This window comes from Phalaenopsis equestris, unplaced genomic scaffold (genome assembly GCF_001263595.1).
Source record: "Phalaenopsis equestris unplaced genomic scaffold, ASM126359v1 Scaffold000224, whole genome shotgun sequence".
NCBI lineage: Eukaryota > Viridiplantae > Streptophyta > Magnoliopsida > Asparagales > Orchidaceae > Phalaenopsis > Phalaenopsis equestris.
Window position 1 is genome coordinate 4,176,708 of NW_018164666.1, and position 8,159 is coordinate 4,184,866.

The following is an 8,159-nucleotide window of genomic DNA, read 5'->3' on the forward strand; positions in this document are numbered from 1 at the left end:
ATTTACCTGAATTCTGTAAAGAACTTAAACCTTATAAATGATAAAAATGTGATGTGCTTTTTCTGTGCTAAGCTGATGAGTGTTTTGTAGTTTTTTGCTTCTTATATGTAAGATGAGCTCATTTCGTGATTTATTTGTGAAATTAATATTGTCATTTTTTTATTTTAAAATTTCTCATGTAATTATTCAAATTCACGATGTAATTCTAGCTCTTTTTTTAAAATTATATTTTAATCAATTTCTATAAGATTTGATGTTGTGGGTGTACAAATCTTAAAAACAAATTTATTGAATAGAGGTTTCTCTTTTATGCTAAAAAGGTTAGAGATTTGGCAATGATCTTATCCATGAGAGAATATTACATTCGGACATGTTTATCACATCATGTCATGTGTTCGGTGACATGGTATGATTTATGTTGTCATCCACACGAACTTAATATTTTATCCTTATCTACAGTATAATGTCATTTCTTTTCGGAATAATTTTCAGGATAAATATTTAGATTTTATTTTATTCTTTATTTTTGGAAAAAAAAAATATTTGAATTCTCATTTTGATTATATATTACTTCTTTAAATGAGTCGCAGTCAACATTGATCTATAAAAAAAACTCAAATAAGAACTAGAACAAAAATCAAATAAGTTGAAGAAAATAGTTTTGAGATTTTCAAAATAAATATTTAAATCCTCATTCAAAGATAAGTTAGAATATAGCATAAATAAGATTTGAAGGTGATTCTTAAAAAAAAATCTAGGTTTTGAGAAAATTTCAAAGAAAGCTCGTATAACATTCAAAGAGATTGGACAATAATATTTCTTGATTACAGTAAATGCAACTGCATTAGAGAGTTAAATGGTATCCACAAGACATAAATAATTGAACAATCATTCTGTGATACTATGATTGATCCAAAGAGAGAATATCCTGATTATAATAAGATGAACTTGGCACATGTAATACTTCAATTACAAAATAACTAAAATGTAAAGTTTTAATATGTTTGAGGAAGATTTAAACATAGATAATTCTGTACACAAAGAATATGTTCGAGCAAGATTTAAACATAGATAATTCTGTACACAAAAAAATCTTCATTACGAGCTCTTAGCAACCCAATTGTTTAAAATTTAGTTGTTGAAGTGACTTGTCAAGTTAACCTATCAAATTTTACACTTTCGAGTTGACTACACCGGTAAAAGTGACCTACCAAGTCAACCTGCATGATTTTAGATTGTGGGGCTGACCAATCGAGTTGACCAGCTGAATACCAGTTGTCGAATACCAATGTTTGTGTGTGATCATGTTCAGTTGGGGATCATTCTATTGTCCATGTCATATAAGTTTAACATTGGTAGACCACATTGTAATAAACAAACATCACATTGTAGTGAGCATATTTAATATAACATCACAGTAAACCTGACGAGAGAGAAAGACTATCACGAGTTCTATAAATAGCGATGGGCTCTTTCTATTAGAGTGAAACCGATCGAACACCTCTCACTTTTTTCTTCCTTTTTATCGAAGTACTATGTTTTACATACCTCTTTGCTTCCTCTACAGGTCCTGCCCGACTTTTATGAGCTCGTGGATATCTCTGAATTCAACAATAATGAAACATAAATTTCACTAATCTCAAAGAGCCAATCAAAGATGAAGACAAAAATTTATGCTTCATAAAGCCTAATCCTTGATGGTCAATATGGTCAATGATAATTGTCTGATACCTATAAAAAAATGATTGATTAATTCATATTTGATGATTTATTTGTATAGTGCTCCAACCTCGAAATTTTGAAGCATATGAAGTGAAATTGTTTTTAATTTCAAACTTTATGAAGCATCTGAAGTTAAATTTCCATGGATTATAAGCTAAAATATTAGTGATCTTTTTTTTTTGTACCGAGAAAGATTATAGTGTTATAAAATGTTAAAAGTAAAATTTAAGTGTGAGATATTTAAATACATATTTGTTGGGTGGCACTTAAGTAAATGTCTCTAATGAATAACAACATAGGCTAAAGTGGCTTGAGTGGTGAGATTAGCTTGTCCTCAACTCGCCTTGTACAATACACAATATATATAGTGAATGAATCGTGCACGGCCACTCGGGTGGTAAGAGTTTGATTCACATGCTAACAACTAGCCTAAGTGTCTTTAAGGTTGATCGCCTTCAAAAAATAAAAGAACAATACCCATAAGAGTAGAGCATAATATCCTTATCACGAGTTGCCTTTTCGGCTATCAATTCTCGCATAGAAGGATATCAAAAGGAATTTAAATTCATAAATAGGCGAAATGATAGTTCGAAGAATATGAATTTCTAATATTACTGATTTGACTCCAAGAAAAATTTATACAATAAAAAGAGATTATTTGTCCATATAATCGACATAAATTTGACTAATTGGCTTATTGCTTCTGCCCTACACAGTATTAAATAAGTGAAAAGGGAATATCATTATTTCAACTCATCAGTAAATTTGAGCACGATCAAAACTCAAGTCCCAGTTCATTCATTTTTGGCTTGATAGCACCTTTAGTAAAACCTTATATGTATTCCTCTATGAAATAATTTTATATGGATATTATGCATGCATTGTGTTATGATTCATCTTTACAGATAGATTATCATTCATGTCCTTTAGTTTCTTTGTTGCTTTTAAAGTGAAAATTTTATTGGATTTTGTTCTTTGTTGATTGATTTACTCTACCAATAAGTACTCTCGTCCCCCTCCAAAAGATGCAAACCCTAATCAGCTGTTTTGGCTTTTTCCTTCATCATTATGTTTGACATTACTTTTTTGGTTTGATGATGTAGGCATTTACATTTTCTCTATTATTAAATAATGGTGATTTGTTAGTTGAATAATAAATAACCTCTTCTCGAAAATGCATGAAAAAAGTATGTATATTAATCTCTTACGAAAACACTACAGGATTTATGTCAGTTAGTGTCCGAAAAATCCGACGCTAATAAAATGATAATTCGACACTTGTCCGACATTAATAAAATGATAATCCGACACTAAAGTGCTTTAGCTTGGGTTTTCCATCGAACATTTGATTGATGTTAAAACTTACAGTGTGTCTAAATTTGTCCGACACAATCAGTTTGTGTCGGTTTTAGTGTGCATATATATGTTGTTTTTAACCAGTACTGAGGCATCAAGTGCTAACGCAACTTTAAACATCGGGACTTGCATCGGAAGTAGCAGACACAAAGTTGCATTGTCCTTAGCATAAGATACCATCGCAAAACGACAAGATAATTGAGGGTTTTAGTGTCAGGATTTGGGACACAAGTCTCACACAAACATGTTGCTATATATATATGTGTGTGTGTGCGCGCTCTTTTTCTATATAATAGGGTGTTGTATGTGCATGATGGTTCTATAAGAATCAATACTTTGAAGCTTGAACTTTGTTAAAATAGGGAGTTAAAGGACAATCTCATCAAACACAGAAGACGCTTGGCAATTAAGCTAATTAGAAAAAAGTCTCTCTTAGAGGGAACTCTTCTCGCACAAGTCATCATAACTCATCATAGATTACATGAGGTTGAGTTAAGTTCTCCAGACGTGTTGTTGGTATGCTGCAAAACTTGATTACACGGGAAGGATGTGTAGAGTTGGCAGTGTGGAGAAGGTTGGCTTTCCAAGGAGGAGGGGGTCGAGACTCACATAAATGTTGGAGGATCTCGTGTTAAGTTTCCTCCATTCTTTATATATAATCTTCAAGAGGTGCAAATGAGATTCATTCGTCAGCAAGATGACATATCTTATTGGGAAATGAAGTAGAGGCTTGGCATCCCGAACTTCCAGATTGTGCTCTAGAATGACTAGTGTTATAGTAAGAAGCTCGTGTATTGTGTTTGTTAGCCATTAAAGAAGTGTAGACTTCTATTAACAATATTTCTTTTCTATAGACAATGCCAAATTATTACAAACAAAAAAATTAGTGGCGGATGAATAGTATTTTAATGTCTTAGTGTTGTACGAATAGCCAAAATACACACAAATAAAAGAGAAGTTGTGAGAGGAGACACCAAATTTTTTTTGTGAAAAAAATCCTACAAAGAGATTAAAATCACAGAGTCTAACATAATCAAAGTAATCCAATATATGTTTGTATGTACAAAGATGCATCATTCTTTAAGAACATGAGGAATGAAGTTTTAGTTTTACACTAAAAATTACACTTGTCTTTATACAATACAAAGAAAATATAGGCCTTAGACACAACGGCCATATTTGGACTATAATGGCTGCAAGCAGTGGTCATCGATGACTGGTGGTGGTCGCAGTGGCGACTGGCGGTGGTTACTCGCCGGCTCTTCTATCTATGACATGCTCTAGAATTTTCTCCGCTCCCTAACCATCAAGTGAACGGGTCCTATTTATATTTTTTGGGGGCGGGACATTTTGGTCTTTTAACTCATAACTCCTTTAGCCACTTGACCAAACAGTCCCTATTGATCTCCATTGATCATAGATGATATTTTAATAATTTAAGTTTCTTAATGAGTTTTAGACTCGTTTGATTCTCCTTGTCGAGATGTTCAATTTGATTATAAATATGTCAAATTAGAAGTTTATTTAATCATTCAATTGATGATTGAAAACCTTCAAATGTGCTTTAACGGCTTGATATGTGCTTGGTTGGAACCGAAATAAACCAATTTTAATATCATCATGTTCGTATTGTCTGGACGGTCAGTTTGACTATAAGTTCTCTAAAATTAGGGTATGGATGATCTTAAATTTGAATTCAGAAATCCTTCATTAAAAATGTATCCAGATTTGTGAATGATAAAAGTTTTGTTGATGATACAAGTTTATTAACTTTAAGATTTATTCTAATTAAATTTTGATAAGAAAATTATGATCAATGTTTTTTTTTCTCTAGAAAACTATTTCTTTCCAACAAAAGCAATGATCATAAACAAATCAAAGATATGGAGTAATTGTGCTTTATAGATTTCATGTTGTATAATCTCAAGCAAGCTTTGCACTATTAACCAAAATCGACGATGCACGGATACTGTGCTATTATTATTAAAAAAAAAAATCACATATAAAGAGATATTTACATACATACCACCCAATTCTTATGTATTTACTCATCGAAGACCAAAACTTTATTTTCCACATTTATACCACCCAAATCCTTAAAATTATATTACTTTAACTTAAAAAGTGTGATGCACATTTTCATGCATAGGTAAAGTGCCTCATATGTAAAAATTGAATTTTATGTTCGCATGAATATAAATCTTCCTAAATAAAATTCAAAAAATAGATTGGAATTAAATAAATAAAAAATTAAAAAAAATAAAGAAGAGATAATAAGAAAATTAATAATATTAACTTTTAAAAGCCAAAGTATCCATAGATACTATTTTGTTTGTGATCTATAAAAATAAGCACGAACTATCTTGTATTACATTCATATAAGTTTAACTTCTAAATATGATAATAGAAAAAAATTTATTGGATAAGATTTAAGTGGACATGTTAATAGTGGTAGAAAAATTCAAAATTATTCATGGTGGCTATATATATATATATATATATATGTTTTAAAAAAAATTTAGAAATTTTTTATTCAGTAATTTAGGAAGCTTGTTTCCCCCTTTTTTATAAACTATTTAAATTGAACACATTTATGTTGTCTCTGACACACGTATGATGTGTGCTTAATTGTGTCTATATCTGATATATTTGACAATGCATTGCTTCTTAATTAGGAGCATTCGTTCATCATAGCTCAAAATATTCAATTAAAACAACATTTCCCATGATAATTTCTACTATTTTTCATTTGGCTCACAAAATTTTTTGTCTACTTTCTTTTACCCTTTCTCAAAGATCTTCCAACATGACAAAAATTTTGAGTTCCCAAAGTATATTGAATAATTATATGGTGATTTGTGCATGCAAAACTCCTACTTTTGATAAATATTTTATGTTGAGAGGGTTGTGATAACTAGAAACAATGGTAACTACATAGGAAGCTTGTTAAGTTTATGGCTCTTTCAATGATTATAGAAATGTAATATAGAATAGAATTAAAAAAACAAATGACAAATTTGAAGTCATTGCGATTTGGCACTTAAGACATAATCAAAGCTATATTTATTTTTCAGTCCTCTTGAGACTGAGAGGAGAGAGGAGGGTTTGATGTGTGAAGTCCTATCCTTAAATTTGTAAGAGTTTTATTTTATGTATTGAACTTGTGAGCTCTACATCACAATGAAGATGAATTATTTATTCTTCTAAATCGTTTCCCCCTTGCTTCATTATAAACAAAATTATTAAGAAAAAGTTAATAATGGCTCCAAATATGTTATTCCGCTAAAACAAACAATTATTGTAATTATCTCTTGTATTTATTTTTATTTTCTTCACTAAAAAAGTTTTAAATTTTTTGCTCTTGAAAACATTTGGTTTGCTATCTTGTGAACTTTACACATGATTTTTGAGGGCTCGTTTGAGGGAGCTTCGTCATTCGGAAAAACTCGGTTAAACACAACATCTGAAAAAGAAGTGCTAAAAATTTATGTTTAGTAAACTAATATTACTGCTTTAATATAAAAGTTTCCCGTGTCTATTTTTTATAATTTTTTTTAAGGCTATAAAAGACGTGTAAAGATTACTGAAACAACAAAACAACATCTGAAACGGTGGAACTGAGAGCCGGAGGAGAGATCCCAAAGCGAAAAAAAAAAATGTTACGACAGACACGTTTCGTAAAAAAGTTAATCAGACAAATGAAAGACCGTCATTCTCACAACTATTTCTACGACGAAATGGAGACCATACACACGCTCAAATGAGCCCTAAATATTAACAAAATTATGCAGAATTTCGTTTATCCGGTTAGAGGATGTATGTTATTATTTAGATGCTAATAACGTTCTAGCTTATGTCATGAACATATATAATCTATTGAATTACTCCTATAAATCATTTTTTATTTGTTAAAAAAAAAATAATTATAAATTTATGAAAGCTATGGATAGAGTTGTGACAAGGTTTTCTTTAATTTAATACTATATTTTATGAACCGAATTTGTTGCATATTCTAAAGACAAAGTTGGACTTGATCATTAATCAATTAAATAAAGTTGAAATGTTAATCCTTGTCCCCATCATCTCGACTAATGCTCTTGACTGAGTCATATGCTTCTTCTTTGTTCCTCCTAAAAAATATGGCCTTTCTTTTTTGCTTGGGAATATGCTATTCATTGTTTATTTCAAGTATATATTGATTGAGACCAATTGAGTTTTAGGTCGGCAATTATTAGGTTGCCTTTTTTAAAATTCCAGTAATTTTCTGACAGTTTTTTTATAATTTAGATGTAATTTCTTTATTTGTTACAAGGGCGGCTTATTTTCTCTTAAAGATAACTTATTATGAAAAAAACTTGAATTTTGATGGTGTTAGGGCTTTACTATATATATTTTGGCTTTTCGAAATAGTTACAACAATTATTTTATGTTTGCAAAAGGTTAATTTAATATTCGCTGTGCAATGTTTGTGACTCCCTTATTTGTTTCATATATGACCGCTGAACTTTTGGCTCGAGGTATTGTGTAAGATAGTGTTGTGCTCAAGCACCACTAGTGACTATGCATTGATTTCTAAGTTTTTATGGCAAGTTTCCTATAAAACCCTAATAGACCCTAGAGCTGTGATAGTATTGCGACTAACACTATTGTTGAGACTAGGCCCTAACCTCAACTAATTCTTAACTCGAAGAATGCACAAATTTTGTGAAGTTTTCAATCTCAAATCATGAACCTAGAGACATCTTAAACTCGGATATTAATTTGGTAGCACAAAATAATTAGAAAATAGGATAAGTAATATTCATATAACATTATACAAAATAATTGCAATATCCATGACAAACCAGCATAAAATTGAAAAGAAAAAAATTATAATTCATCAATTGACTAACTGATAATAATGAGACAAATATTTTTTGAAACTACTATAATAGTCACTTGTTGTGTGGTTGGTCCATGCACATCTACTTGCGAGCGCGTGCCTACGAGTGATTGCTTATTCATATGGGCACACATTTGTGCACAAGCTTATCACATGCTTGTGTGCATGCATACATATTGTCGGTGTTATATATATATAT